The sequence below is a fragment of the Sapajus apella genome, unplaced genomic scaffold (assembly GCF_009761245.1).
Source record: "Sapajus apella isolate SASKATOON/1434 unplaced genomic scaffold, GSC_monkey_1.0 scaffold164, whole genome shotgun sequence".
NCBI classification, from domain to species: domain Eukaryota; kingdom Metazoa; phylum Chordata; class Mammalia; order Primates; family Cebidae; genus Sapajus; species Sapajus apella.
In genome coordinates, this window is record NW_022437104.1 from 359,854 (window position 1) to 374,133 (window position 14,280).

General features: G+C 45.7%; 1 pseudogene; it reads left to right on the forward strand.

Annotated features, from left to right (window-relative positions):
* Positions 1–765, forward strand: LOC116542189 (annotated as a pseudogene).
* Positions 766–14,280: the final 13,515 nt, after the last annotated feature.

The following is a 14,280-nucleotide window of genomic DNA, read 5'->3' on the forward strand; positions in this document are numbered from 1 at the left end:
ATGTCTGGAGCCCTTCATGACCTGCAGATGAAGGAAGAGGATATCGTAAAATTCCTTGCAGCAGAACCCCACTTGAATGGCACCAACCTTGACTTCCAAATGGAACAGTACGTCTGCAAAAGGAAAAGTGATGGCATCTACATCAAATCTGAAGAGGACCTGGAAGAAGCTTCTGTCATTGTTGCCATTGAAACTCCAACTGATGCTAGCGTTATATCTTCCAGGAATACTGGCCAGTGGTCTGTTCTAAAGTTTGCTGTTTCCACTGGGGTCACTCTTATTGCTGGGAGCTTCACTCCTGGGACTTTCACTAACCAGATCCAAGCAGCCTTCCAGGAGCCACGTCTGCTGATGGTTACTGATCCCAGGGCTGACCACTAGCTTCTCACAGAGGCATCTTATATTAACTTGCCTTCCATTGCTCTGGGTCACACAGTCTCACCTGCCCTGTGTGGACACTGCCATTCCATGCAACAACACGGGAGCTCCCTCTGGGGGTCTGGTGGAGTGGATGCTGGCCCAGAAGGTTCTGCGGGAGTGTGGTACCACCTCCTGTGAACACCCCTGAGAGTCATGCCTGATTTCTATTTCTGCAGAGATCCTGAAAAGATTGAAAAGGAAGAGCAGGCTGCTGCTGAAAAGGCTCTGACCAAGGAGAAACTTCAGGGTGAATGGGCTGCGTCAGCTCCAGAGTCTGTTGCTATTCATCCTGAGGGTGCAGACTGGTCTGAAAGCGTGCAGGTGCCCTTTGTGCCTATTCAATAATTCTCTGCTCAAGTTTGGAGCACTCAGCCTGCTACTGGAGGCTGATCTGTAGCAGTCACTTTCAGATAGCTGAATGGATAGGAACAACCACTGAGTGGTCTTAAGCTGTTCTTCCACAGGCTCTTGAACAGAAAACGGAAATCAGGTTGATGGAAAATAAACAGTAGTTTCTTAAGCGCGCGCACACGCGCACGCGCACACACACACACACACACACACACACAGATACTGCTTCACATCCACTATGATAGCTAAAATCCACAGGACAGACAATGAGAAGTGTTAGCAAGCATGTGGAGAAATTGGAACCCTCATTCATTGCGGGTGGAAATGTAAAATGGTGCAGTCACTTTGGAAAACAGTCTGGCAGTTCTTCAAAATGTTAAACATAGAGTTACCATATGATCCAGGGATTCCACTCCTAGGTATAAATCCAAGAGAAATGAAAACATACATCTACACAAAAACTTGTACACGAATGTTCACAGCAGTATGATTTGTAATAGCCCGAAAGCGGAAGCAACCAAATGCTCATCAGTTGATGAATGAATACACGAAATGTGGTATGACCACGCAATGGAATAGTATTCAGTCATTAAAAAGGAATCAAGAACTAACACATGTGAAAACACAATGAACCTTGAAAACATTATGCTAATGAGAGAAGCCAGTCACAAAAGACCACATATTGTATGATTCCTTTTATATGAAATCCCAGAATAGCCACATCTATAGAGACAGAAATTAGAGTAATGGTTGCCAGGGGCTGGAGTGTGGGTGGAGAAATGGGGAAAGACTGCTAACCGATATGGGGCTTTTTTGGAGGAGGATGAAAATGTTCTAAAATGAGGCTGGTCCAAAGGCAGCGAGTTATCTCAATTGGTTGTTCACAGTCAGTTACAGATCAAACTTCTTGTTCTACTCTTTTTCCACCTCTCACTACTGCACTTGACTAGTCTTAAAAAAAAGAAAAAGAAAACGTTCTAAAATTAAACTGTGATGATGGTTGCACAATCCTGCCCATATACTAAAAAGCACTGAATTGTACCCTTTACAAGGGTGAATTTTATGGTATATGAATTATATCTCAATAAAGCTTTTTTTTTTAAAGAAAAAACCACCTTGCACAGAGCTAACACATAACAACTACAATGGTAATAGTTAACATGTCTCTGGTGCTTACTGTGTACCAGGCACTGTGCTACACACTTACATATAAGGACTCACTTAATCCTCATGACAATCCTATGATGTAGGTGCTGTTATTACCACCCCCCGTCTTACAGATGAGGGAAGTAAAACAGAGAGGTCAAGTGACTTGCCCAGGGTCACACAGAGGCACAGTGACGATACTCAGATGATTCATTCTCACATTTTTGTATCTTCCCTCAGAACCTTGTACAAAACAAGTGCTCCATAAATGTTAAAGTAATACAGTATATCCACCATATATGTCCATTCATCCAACAAACACAGAACATTGTGTTCTAAGCAGTATGTATGTTCCCATCCTTATCTTTCTTCTTCTATTATTCAGATGCCCTCTGGGGTTGAAAGCAGATGGGTACTTAGATTTATTTACAAACTATTTTGAATGTCTACCATGAGTAACGCACTGCTCCCAAAGCTGAGGATATAGCAATGAATAAAATAGGACAACGATCCTTAACCTTGTAGCGCTAACACTCTAGTGGGAGAGAGACACAAGAAGCAAATAGAATATGTAGGGCACATTGGATGGTGAACGGGGTTGAATAATGTCCCCCCAAAATTCATACCCATGCAGAAACTGAATGTGAGCTTATTTGGAAATAAGGGTCTTTGCAGACATAGTCAACTTAAGATGAGCTCATACTGGATGAGTACAGGTCTTAATCCAATGACTGCCGTCCTTAAAAGAAGAGGGAAAATTAGACACAGAAACACACATGCATGAGGAGAACACGAATCTGGAGGTGGAGATCAGAAAGTTGAATCTGTAAGCCGAGAAATACCAAGGACTGCAGCAGCTGCAGCAGGGAGGATTCTCTCCTAGAGCCTTCAGAGGGAGCATGGCTGCGCTGACACCTGGATTTTGGCCTCTCAGCCCCGGGGACTGTGAGGGAAACCGCTGCTGCTATAAGCACCCTGTCTGTGGTACTTTGTTATGGCAGCCCTGAGACACTAATACAGATGGTGACAGGTGCTCTGGAGAAAGACAAGGGAAGAAAAGATGACACAGAGGCTTCTGTGAATCAGACACAGCCTATGCCCTTAGGTAGCTCCCAATCTACTCAGAGAGCCACAACCATAAATCACAAACATTACTAATGAGACAGAATGTGGAAAACGTTAGAGTTGAGGCACAAGGACAGTGGGGAGGGGGTGGGAAGTCTTTATGGATGTGAATGAAGGTCTTTGAGCTAAGCTAGGATTTCAACAGGTGGAAGTGCTAGAAGTGGGTGAGGCCTGCTGAGAGGAATCTTGCGCCCGTGAGGAAAGGAACAGGATCAGGGAAACAGTGTTAGGGAACCACATGTAGTTTGGTTGAAGACTGCTCAAGAGAAGTGTGTGTGTGTGTGTGTGTGTGTGTGTGTGTGTGCGCGCGCGCGCGCGTTTATGTGTGGCAAGGGATGGGAGATGGGAAGACAGAGCTTGATTCAGCTTAGAGAAGACTTCATTGCCAAACTGAAGGACCTGGACCTTCCCTTATGGGCAATGAAAAGTCATGAAAATTTTTTGTTTTTGTTCGTTTGTTTGTTTTTTGAGACATAGTCTCGCTCTGTCACCCAGGCTGGAGTGCAGTGGTGCGATCTCGGCTCACTGCAACCTCCGCCTCCCGGGTTCAAGCAATTCTCCTGCCCCAGCCTCCCAAGTAGCTGGAATTACAGGCGCCTGCCACCACATCCAGCTATTTTTTTGCATTTTTAGTAGAGACAGGGTTTCACCGTGTTGGCTAGGATGGTCTGGATCTCCTGACCTCGTGATCCGCCCACCTCGCCCCCCAAAGTGCTGGGATTACAGGCATGAGCCACCGCACCTGGCCCTGTGAAAGGTTTATGATCAGGAGAGTGACATGGTGGGAGGGGAGGGGCCCACATGGATTTTGCACGCACCGAGAATCACACACTACAAGGTGAGTTTAGTATTGGTTCATTGTTGTTGTTCATCAGGAACTGTGGAACTACCTTTTCTCCTACCTGCTGCCTCCCAGAGTCATTTCCCAGAAGCCTGAGTCCCTGGGACCAGCTTTGCCAAGGAACGTGGAGCTAGAGCAGGAAAGAGACTTAAAAACCACATCTCACCACTGCCAGAATCCAGTCAACAAGAATCCGTCAGAATACTGAGAACCATGAAACATTTGCCTCAGATCCAAAGGTGGCATCTGCTCAAATTGATTTTTCCTACTGGATCCTCACAGCTCTCTCCCTTCCGTGAGCAGACCTTTTCTCCCAAATCTGTTAGCTGCCAAGCACGAGGTGGGAAAATCAAAATGAAAAAAAAACATTGGTCTGGCCAGGCGCAGTGGCTCACACCTGTAGTCCCAGCACTTTGGGAGGCCAAAGTGGAAAGATCACTTGAGGCCGGGAGTTTGCGACCAGCCTGGCCAACGTGGTTAAACCCTGTCTGTACAAAAATTAGCCTTGAGTGGTGGTGCACGCCTATAATCCCAGCTATGGGGGAGGTTGAGGCAGGAGAATCGCTTGAACCCAAGAGGCAGAGGTTGCAGTGAGCTGAGATCATGCCACTGCACTCCAGCCTGAGTGACAAAGTGAGACCCTGTCTCAAAAAAAAAAAAAAAATTGGTCTTTCTCTCAGACTTTACAGTCCAGGATATCAGAGCTGAAATGAACTTCGAGGTGAATTCCTTCTCCAGATAAGAACACTGAGGACCAGAGGCAAGTGATTTGCACACAATTGCTGTGATTAGTGATCCCTAGGCTACTACCCTTTTCTTACTGTATTTGCTGCTGTCTGGTGTTCCAAAGAGTCTTAAGATTGCAAACTTTAGAGAGCAGAAAGGTAGAAAAGTAGCCATGGGTGAGGAACACAGAAGAAAAAAAGAAAGGGAAAAGGAAGACTCTCTTCTCTGGGGGATCCCCAAAGAGATAGTGGTGTTTAAAACTGAGATGGAATTTGGCTAATTAATTAATTATCCTTCCAGCCTCCTTTCCCCTAGTGGGGGAAGAGGTGAGGTGTAACCAAAATACCTATCAGTCTCAAACAGCTGCACAAAAAGTAATTGTAATAGGCAAGTCTGGAGTTTCGTTTTAGGAAAATATTCTCTCTGAAGATTATTTGTAAGCTTGATCCTGTCAGAACATAAAACCACATAACCCAATGTGTTTCCAATTTTGTCCTAGCTGCCATAAAACTTTGAGCCAAATTCAGAGTCCAATTATAATCCAGTTCATTTTAGGTACCTGGCAACATCTATTTGTGCTTCCTTTACATGGTCTCTGGTCTGTTTTCTTCCACATTTTTATCCCTAATTGTCTTTCTTTCATGTTATAAACTGATGAGTCGCCTAATATCCTCTTTAAAGTAGGCGGGATATAAATCTTACATAAACTAAACGATATTTACAGATGCTAAGGGGATTTGAAACAATGAAGAACATTTGAAGGAACAGATGATATTTGGCCTAGAGGAGAGCAGGCTTATGAGGACATGATTACTGTCTTCAAATATCCAACAGGCTGTCAAGGGGGCAATGTAGTGGAATTGTTCTGCTTAGCTCAAAAGGGTACAGCCAGAAGCAATGGGTGAAAATTACAGGGAGATGATCCCAGAGGGGAAGAAAGCTCTCACAGGCAATGCTTGGTGAAGATGGCGAGTTCACTGCCATTGCAGGTCTTCAAATAGTGGCAGGACAGCCTCATCAGGAGGGTCTGTTGCCTAGGGAATGAAAACACTACATGGAGGAGCTGAATAAGATAATTTTGGCCAGGCATAGTGCCTCACGCCTGTAATCCCAGCACTTTGGGAAGCTAAGGTGGGAAGATCACTTAAGCTCAGGAGTTCAAGACCAGCGTGGGCAACGTAAAGAGACCCTGTCTCTACTGAAAAAAGAAATTAGCTGGGTGGGGTGGCATGCATCTGTGATCCCAGCTACTCAGGAGACTGAGGCAGGAGGATTGCTTGAGGCCAGGAGGTTGGGGCTACAGTGAGCTATAATTGTGCCACTGCACTTCAGCCTGGGAGACAGAGCAAGACCTTGTCTCTAAAAAAGAAAAAAAAAGATCATTTTAAAGGCTCCTTCCAGCCCTGATTTGCACTACACAGTCCTAGATGTAGAAAAGAAGACTGTCGGGGAGGTAAGGAGGAGGGACAGGAAAGAAAGAAACAAAGGTCCTTTGAATGCTGGAACATTCCAGCCAGAAGCAGTGAACCCTGACAGCTCCTGAGACACTCTTAAAAGGAAGAATGGTCCATAAACAGAACTCAGGTCTGCGTTTCCCCAGTCCTACTGCATGTAACTCCTACAGGGCAGGAGAAATCGAAAAATCCATTTTCCATTGCTCTGCACTGCCATCTAACTCGCTATTATTCAAGGAAGAACAGGTCAAGACGGCCAGAACTGGAAAGAGCCTTAGAGATCATGTAATCCAAACCTCTCATTTATAACCAGATAAAAGGAGGCTCAGACAATGAAAAGGACTTGTCTCCCTGTTCGCTACTCTATCAGGGCCGTGTGCTGCTTAAAGAGGGCAGAGAGGGGTTTTTTGACCTTTCAATCCCCCAGCCAGGCTTGGCCCTGGGTTCTCGTCCACTGTGGGTGAACAGTAAGCAGTTGGAAAATGGAACTGAATTGCCCAGAGGCGCTGCAACTAGAAGCTAGGCCTTTCAACCCCCAACCTAATGATGCTTTCCATAACAAAATCTCATTCAATTCAGTTCAACAAACATTTACTGGTTTCTCTGTGTGCCAGGCCTGGAGCTACAGTAAGATATAAACCAGAGGCAAGCTGTGCCCTCCAGGAGCAAATGTTCCTCCAGGGAGCTAGGCTCTTCCCCCCTCCGGCCCTGCACACCTGCTGTTCCTTTGGCGCGGAAAGTTCTTTCTCCTTGCTGCCTTTGCCCACTTAACTGCCTATTCATCCTTCAAATCTAAGATCAAATGTCGGCTCATCAGCAGCATCTTCTCTCACTCCCAAACTTGGCAGATCCCTCTGATACATGCTCTCAGTGAGTCCTTTTCCTTCCTGAATTTAGCGAGTTTGTAATTCTATATTGATTTGTGCAGTTCTTGATTTGCTTACCTCCTGCCTCCTCATTAGACTGTTAGCTCTACAAGGGCAGGTACTGTTTTTGCTCCCCACTGTATACCATAAGCCTGACCAAAAGCCTCGTATGTAGTAGGTAAGTGATAAGCAATCTGTGTTTGTTAAATGCATGAATCGACAACCTAATTGGGTATATAGACAGATAAATTGTAACTACAATTCTGTGTGATAAAGGACATAAGGTAATACAGAAATCTTTTTTTTTTTTTTTTTTAGATGGAGTTTCCCTCTTGTTGCCCAGGCTGGAGTGCAATGGCGTGATCTTGGTTCACTGCAACCTCTGCCTCCTGGGTTCAAGTGATTCTCCTGCTTCAGCCTCCCGAATAGCTGGGATTACAGGGCATGCACCATCACACCTGGTTAATTTTGTATTTTTGATAGAGACGGGGTTTCACCATGTTGGCTAAGCTAAGCTGGTCTCAAACTGCAGACCTCAGGTGATCCGTCTGCCTCGGACTCGCAAAGTGCTGGGATTACCAGCATGAGCCACCATGCCCAGCCAAAATCATTTCTTTAGAAAAGAGGAGGTCAGCTTCTGCATCTATGGAGCTGGCCTTGGCTAGCCTTGCAGAAAGCATATACGGCCAATCAAAGCATGGGGCAAATGGCATAGCCTTGTGAAATCACCCGTTGTGTTCAGACAAACCAAACCTACTTGTCAGCATCTCTCCATTTGTCCAGCCCCTAGGAAGCAGGCACTTCTGCCACAGTGGGACAGACTGGCCACCACCTGCTGATCTGGGTTCGGGCACAATTGGCAGTCAGACCACAGGGCAGAGCCGAAAGGAAACTCCTGGGATTCAGAATTCACAAATCTCTCTATTTCTCAGGATTCTGCTCTCCAGGAGAAAGATTGAGGAGATCTGATTGAGGCCAGGCGTGGTGGCTCACGCCTGTAATCCCTACACTTTGGGAGACCAAGGCAGCTGGATCACCTGAGATCAGGAGTTCGAGACCAGACTGGTCAACACAGCAAAACTGTCTCTGCTAAATATACAAAAATTAGCTGGGCATGGTGGTATGCACCTGTAATCCCAGCTACTCATGAGGCTGAGGCAGGAGAATCGCTTGAACCCGGGAGGCAGAGGTTGCATTGAGCCGAGATCCCGCCATTGCATTCCAGCCTGGCGGCAAGAGCAAAACTCCCTCTCAAAGAGAGAGGGAGAGAGAGAGATCTGATTGGACCTGGAATAAGGGGTCAGTTCTGCACCTTTCCGATGGGGTAAGACCTACTCCCAGGCATAAGAGAGTATTGCCCTCTAGTGGTAATAATAATAATGATTATAATGATAATGATAATGACAACTAGTGGATGTGGTCCTTGCTTGCATGACCAACCATCCCCGTCTGCCCGAGATTGTTTTAGCAGTTGAAAGACCTACATCTCAAGAAACCTCTGCGTCTCAGGCAAGCCTCCCCCTTGGTGGTGTTCAACGCACTTATATACACATGATCTCATTACATGGCTCCTAACACTCGATGCCAGGAATCAGGATTCATTCTGCACAGATCTGTAGAGCTTTAGAGATCCAGCCCATTTTGTAGATGAGAAACAAAGCCCAAGAGAAGGGAAAGAATTTCCTTCTTCAGCACTACATTACAAATTAATGGCAGAACCAGAATCAGCATCTAGGTATCCAGGCCCACAGCCCCGGGTACTGTTGCGCCTGGCTGGCATGCCCTCAGCAACTTTGTCAGTTTGTCTAGGTCCCATGTCCTCTAGGAAGCCCTTGCTAAACTACCCACCCCTTAATCGTTCAGAAAACTTCCCCCTCTGAAAGCCTGAAACACTCATTTGACACTTAGCATGTGCTATAGGTACTGTTTTTTACCCTTTAAATGTATAGCTCAAAAAAAAAAAAAAAAAGAAAAAGAAAAGAAAAAGAAAAAAAGAAAAGCTCTTCGGCTTCCCACAGCGCAACCCCCAGAGATACTGACAAGGAGAGCTGCCTGTGGTCAGAATAGTCTCAGGAGTGGCCCTAGTTGGTCCAGGGCCCGGAGGAAAGGGCATTTGGCACTGCAGAGCAAGAAAGGAAGCAGAGGGAGGCTTTTGCAATCACCAGGTGGGATGGATTTGAGAGCCAAGAGCTGAGGAGAGGTGAGAAGGCAGCTTCAAGACAAAAGGGGGAAGTGAAAGCCTTCTTCACCCCGGGGATGCTGCCAGGGAATGGGTCCTGGTTTCTCTGCTGCCAAAATTGCAGCGTCCTTGTCCGCTCCCCTGGTCCCTGACAAGGACCCCCAAAATCAGCTCTTGCCTTTCCCCTCCACTGAGACAAATTTGCAAACTCCCACATCTCTGTGGAAACGGCAGAGAGCAGGAGAGAAGAAAAAAGGAGAAAAAAATCCACCCACATGCCAACAAACTGGAAAAAAAATAACCCAGGCCTTGTCGCACTCAGCTGTTGGCTTGCTGCTCCCTCCCACTGTGGCGGCTGCTCCTGCCTCCTGGACAGGGACCTGACTCTGTGCAGTTCCCCTTCCCATCTGGAGCTGACTTTTGTCAATGCCCTTTGTCCCTACCCCCACTCCAGCTCTGGGAGAGAGAGGGAGTTCTGGAGTCCAGGAGGAGGAAAGCTGGAAGGGAGGACTGGCAGAGCCACCCAGGGCATGTGGCTGACCACAGACTCTGTACCCATCACCATCTCCCAAACCGTGGAGGGGACCTTCCTCCCCTCCCAGGGAAATTAGCTAAGGAGATGGGGCACTGCCCACAAGCTGGCTCCACCAGGCCACTTCTGTCTCAGAGGCTGTCCCCTGCCTTGTTTGTCCTCCCTCCCCCAAGCCCTTCCCCTTGGCTGCCTCTCTCTACCATTTTCAAGCTCTGTTTTCAGTCTAACTCCTTCTATTTTCATCTTTTTGTGCCCTCGCCTTTCTTCACCTTCTGCTCCAGTTCTGGGCACCATATTTAAACAAAGCAAAACAAAACAAAATGGAGTGTGTTGTTGCTAGGAAAGGAGGGATGTGGAAATCGTCACGATTGGAAAACGGAGGTGTTTTGCCTGTAGGAAGGAGGCTATGGACTCAGAGGCGCACGGAAGGATAGAAACACAAGGAGCTTTTTGGATAACCTTATTTTACAGATGAGGTGATGGAGGCCCAGAGAGGGAGGAAGACCTGGGGCTACCATGCAGAAGAGGGGACAGCTTTGTTCTGAGGGCCTCCAGAAAAGAGAAGGAGGACCAGTGAGTATGATTTACGAGAAGGCAGACTGATTGATTGGTTGGTTGATTGGCTGACTGATTGAATGATTTTGAGACAGTCTCACTCTTGTTGCCCAGGCTGGAGTGCAGTGGCACGATCTCAGCTCACTGCGGCCTCTGCCTCCAAGGTTCAAGCAATTCTCCTGCCTCAGCCACCCAAGTAGTTGGGATTACAGGTGCACACCACCATGCCTGGCTAATTTTTGTATTTTTAGTAGAGACAGGGTTTCACCATATTGGCCAGGCTGGTCTTGAACTCCTGACCTCAAGTGACCTGCCCGCCTTGGCCTCCCAAGGGGCTGGTGGCGTGAGCCACCTGAGAAGGCAGATTTAAATGACAGTTTTGTTTCTTCTTTCTAAATCTATATTCCTGTTTTTTTTGTTTCTTTGCCTCATTGTGCAGAATTTCCAGTTCAATTCTGAACAAAATGGATGACAATGGGCATCCCTGTGCTGTTACTTATGTTAAAGGGGAAGGTGTCAATGTTTCATCATTAGACATGGTCTTCACTGGAGGATTGGGAGGATTTTGGAGGATACTCTTTTTTTTTTTTTTGAGACGGAGTTTCGCTCTTGTTACCCAGGCTGGAGTGCAATGGCGCGATCTCGGCTCACCGCAACCTCCGCCTCCTGGGTTCAGGCAATTCTCCTGCCTCAGCCTCCTGAGTAGCTGGGATTACAGGCACGTGCCACCATGCCCAGCTAATTTTTTGTATTTTTAGTAGAGACGGGGTTTCACCATGTTGACCAGGATGGTCTCGATCTCTTGACCTCGTGATCCACCCGCCTCGGCCTCCCAAAGTGCTGGGATTACAGGCTTGAGCCACCGTGCCCGGCTGGAGGATACTCTTTACACTTTATTAGGTTAAGGAAGTTTCCTCTCATTCTTTTTTTTTTTTTTTCTTTTTTTTAAGACAGGGTCTTGCTCTGTTGCCCAGGCTGGAGTACAGTGATGCCATCACAGCTCACTGCAGCTCTGACCTCCTAAGCTCAAGCAATTCTCCCACCTCAGCCCCCACTAAGTAGCTGGGACCACAGGTGTGTGCCACCATACCTGGCTGTTTTTTGTAGAGCTGAGGTTTCGTCGCCCAGGCTGGTCTGGAACTCCTGGGCTCAAGCAACCTGCCCATCTCAGCTTCCCAAAGTGCTGGGATTACAGATGTGAGCCACCGTGACTGGCCTGCTAAGAACTTCTTTTGTTATGAACAGGAGTTAAGTTTTATCAAATGCTTCCTCAGCATCTTTTCTAATAATCATACATTTTTCTCCTCTAATCTGTTTATATGGTCAAGAATGCAGCATTTAGTTCAAGAGGCAGGTGAAATTTCTAACATACAAAAAGAGGCACTAGCCACGAATGGATCAAAGTAGTCAATTCCAAGTCACTGGAAATGTTCAAGTAGAAGTGCAGCCACTCAATAAATACTTAGGTGTCAGGCACTGTTCTAGGTTCTGGCTACTTAGTGGTGAAGAAGGTCCCTGATCGCCTAGAGCTCACATTTTAGAGACAGGATGACAGACACAAATAACCAAATAAATATATGAACAAGAACATTTCAAAAAGTCAAAAGTGGGCCGGGCGCAGTGGCTCGCGCCTGTAATTCTAGCACTTTGGGAGGCCGAGGTGGGTGGATCACCTGGGGTCAGGAGTTCAAGACCAGCCTGGACATCATGGTGAAACCCCATCTTAAAAAAATAAAAAAAATTTTTTAAAAGTCAAAAGTGTTATGAAAACAATTTTTCAAAAAAAGGGCAAAGGTAATGTCATGGGGTGAAGATGGAGAACAAGATGAACTCGTGTAGTCAGGGAAGGATTCTCCATGGAGGTGAGAGTTGAGGTGAGCTTGAACGACAAGAAGTCATCAGTCGTTTCATGAGGACGCAGAGGCGTGGCATCCCAGGGTAGAGATGAGCTTGGTGTATTCAAGGGACTTCAGAAAGAAGTCCAACTGGAGGCAGCAAGAGGAAGGACTGGTATTAGAGAAGGTAGGAAAGAAGTTCTGGAGTAAGACAGTGGCAGCCATGTCAGCCATGGAAGGCAATTAGCTCTTATTCAGGTACAGGGAAAAGCCATTGGAGGGTTTTGAGCTAGAAGTGACATGATCTGACTTTTGTCTTTTAAAGCTTACTCTGTCTGATGTGTGGAGAATGGGTTACAGTGGGGGCAAAACCGGAAACAAGAAGGCCAGCTAGGAGGCTAGTTATGAGACCAGTTAGACAGTCCAGGCAAGAGACCATGATATCTTGGGCTAGGATAGTGATTGTGGAGAAAGATATGTGGATGGATTTGGAATAGATTTTCACCTGGACAGCACTATCAATCAACTTGATCTAATTGAAATGTGTAGATGCTCCATCCAATAACAGTAGAATACACATTCTTCTCAAGCTGACATGGAACATGCACCAAGATACGCTGTATTCTGGGCCATAAAACAACAAATTCAAAAGGCTGAGTGTGGTGATCACACTGGTAATCCCAGCACTTTCAGGAGGCCGAGGCAGGAGGATGGCTTGAGGCCAGGAGTTCAAAACTAGCCTGGGGAATATAGTGAGACCCTCTCTCAACAAAAAAATTAAAAATAAAAAATTAGCTGGGCATGGTGGTGCATACCTGTAGTCCCAGCTACTCAGAAGACTGAGGCAGGAAGATCTCTTGAGCCCAAGATTTTGAGGTTGCAGTGAGCTGTGATTGCATCACTGCATTCCAGCATGAGTGACAGATTGAGACCTTGTCTCAAAAAAAAAAAAAAAAAAGCCACAAATGTGAAAGAATAGAAATCATACAAAGTATGCTCTCAGACCACAATAGAAATAAAATAGAAACTGGGAGGGCGCAGTGGCTCACGCCTGTAATCCTAGCACGTTGGGAGGCCAAGGTGGGCAGAAACCTGAGGTCAGGAGTTCAAGACCAGACTGGCCAACATGATGAAACCCCATCTCTATTAAAATACGAAAATTAGCCAGGCATGACAGCATATGCCTGTAATCCCAGCTACTCGGGAGGCTGAGAAGGGAGAATTGCTTGAACCCAGGTAACAGTGGTTGTAGTGAGCCAAGATTGCACCACTGCACTCTAGCCTGGGCGGCTGAGTGAGACTCCATCTCGGAGAAAAAAAAAAAAAAGAAAGAAAGAAAGAAAATAGAAACTAGTTACAGAAAGATGACTGGGAAATCCTCAAATATTTGGAAATTAAACAACAAATTTCTAAATAACATATAGATCAAAGAAGAAGTCTCAATATAAATTTTAAAATATTTCAAATTAAGTGAAAATAAAAACGCAATTTATTTAAAATTTGTGGGATAGTAGAAAATCCCAAACAGTCTATGGGGGGCGCTACTCCTGGAACTAATGAAAATATATACAGCAAGGTCACAAAGTACAAGGTCGATACACACACAAGAAAAAATCAGCTGCTTTCCTATATACCAGCAATGAACAATTAGAATTTGAAATTTTAGGAAAGCCATATTCTTTTCTTTTCTTTTGTTTTTTTGAGACAGAGTTTTGCTCTGTTGCCCAGGCTGGAGTGCAGTGGCACAATCTTGGCTCACTGCAACCTCTGTCGTACAGGTTCAAGCAATTCTCCTGCCTCAGACTCCCAAGTAGCTGGGACTGCAGGTGCCCACCACCACACTCGGCTATTTTTTGTGTTTTTTAGTAGAGACGGGGTTTCACCATGTTGGCCCGGCTGGTTTTAAACTCCTTACCTCAAGTGATCCACCCTCCTCGGCCTCCCAAAGTGCTAGGATTATAGGTGTGAGCCACAACGCCTGGATGCAATACTGTTTTCAATAGCAGCAAAACAATTAAACACTTAGGAATAAATATAACAAAATATGTACTGGATCCAAATCTAGAAAACTACAAAACATGAATGAAAGAAATTTATATAAAGGGAGAGCTATTCCATGTTCATGAAAAAGAGAACTCAATATTTTTAGGATGCCATTTCTTTACAACTTAATGTATGCATTCAATATCATTTCAGTCAAAATCTTTTTTTTTTTTTTTTTTTTGAGATGGAGTTTCACTCTTGTTACCC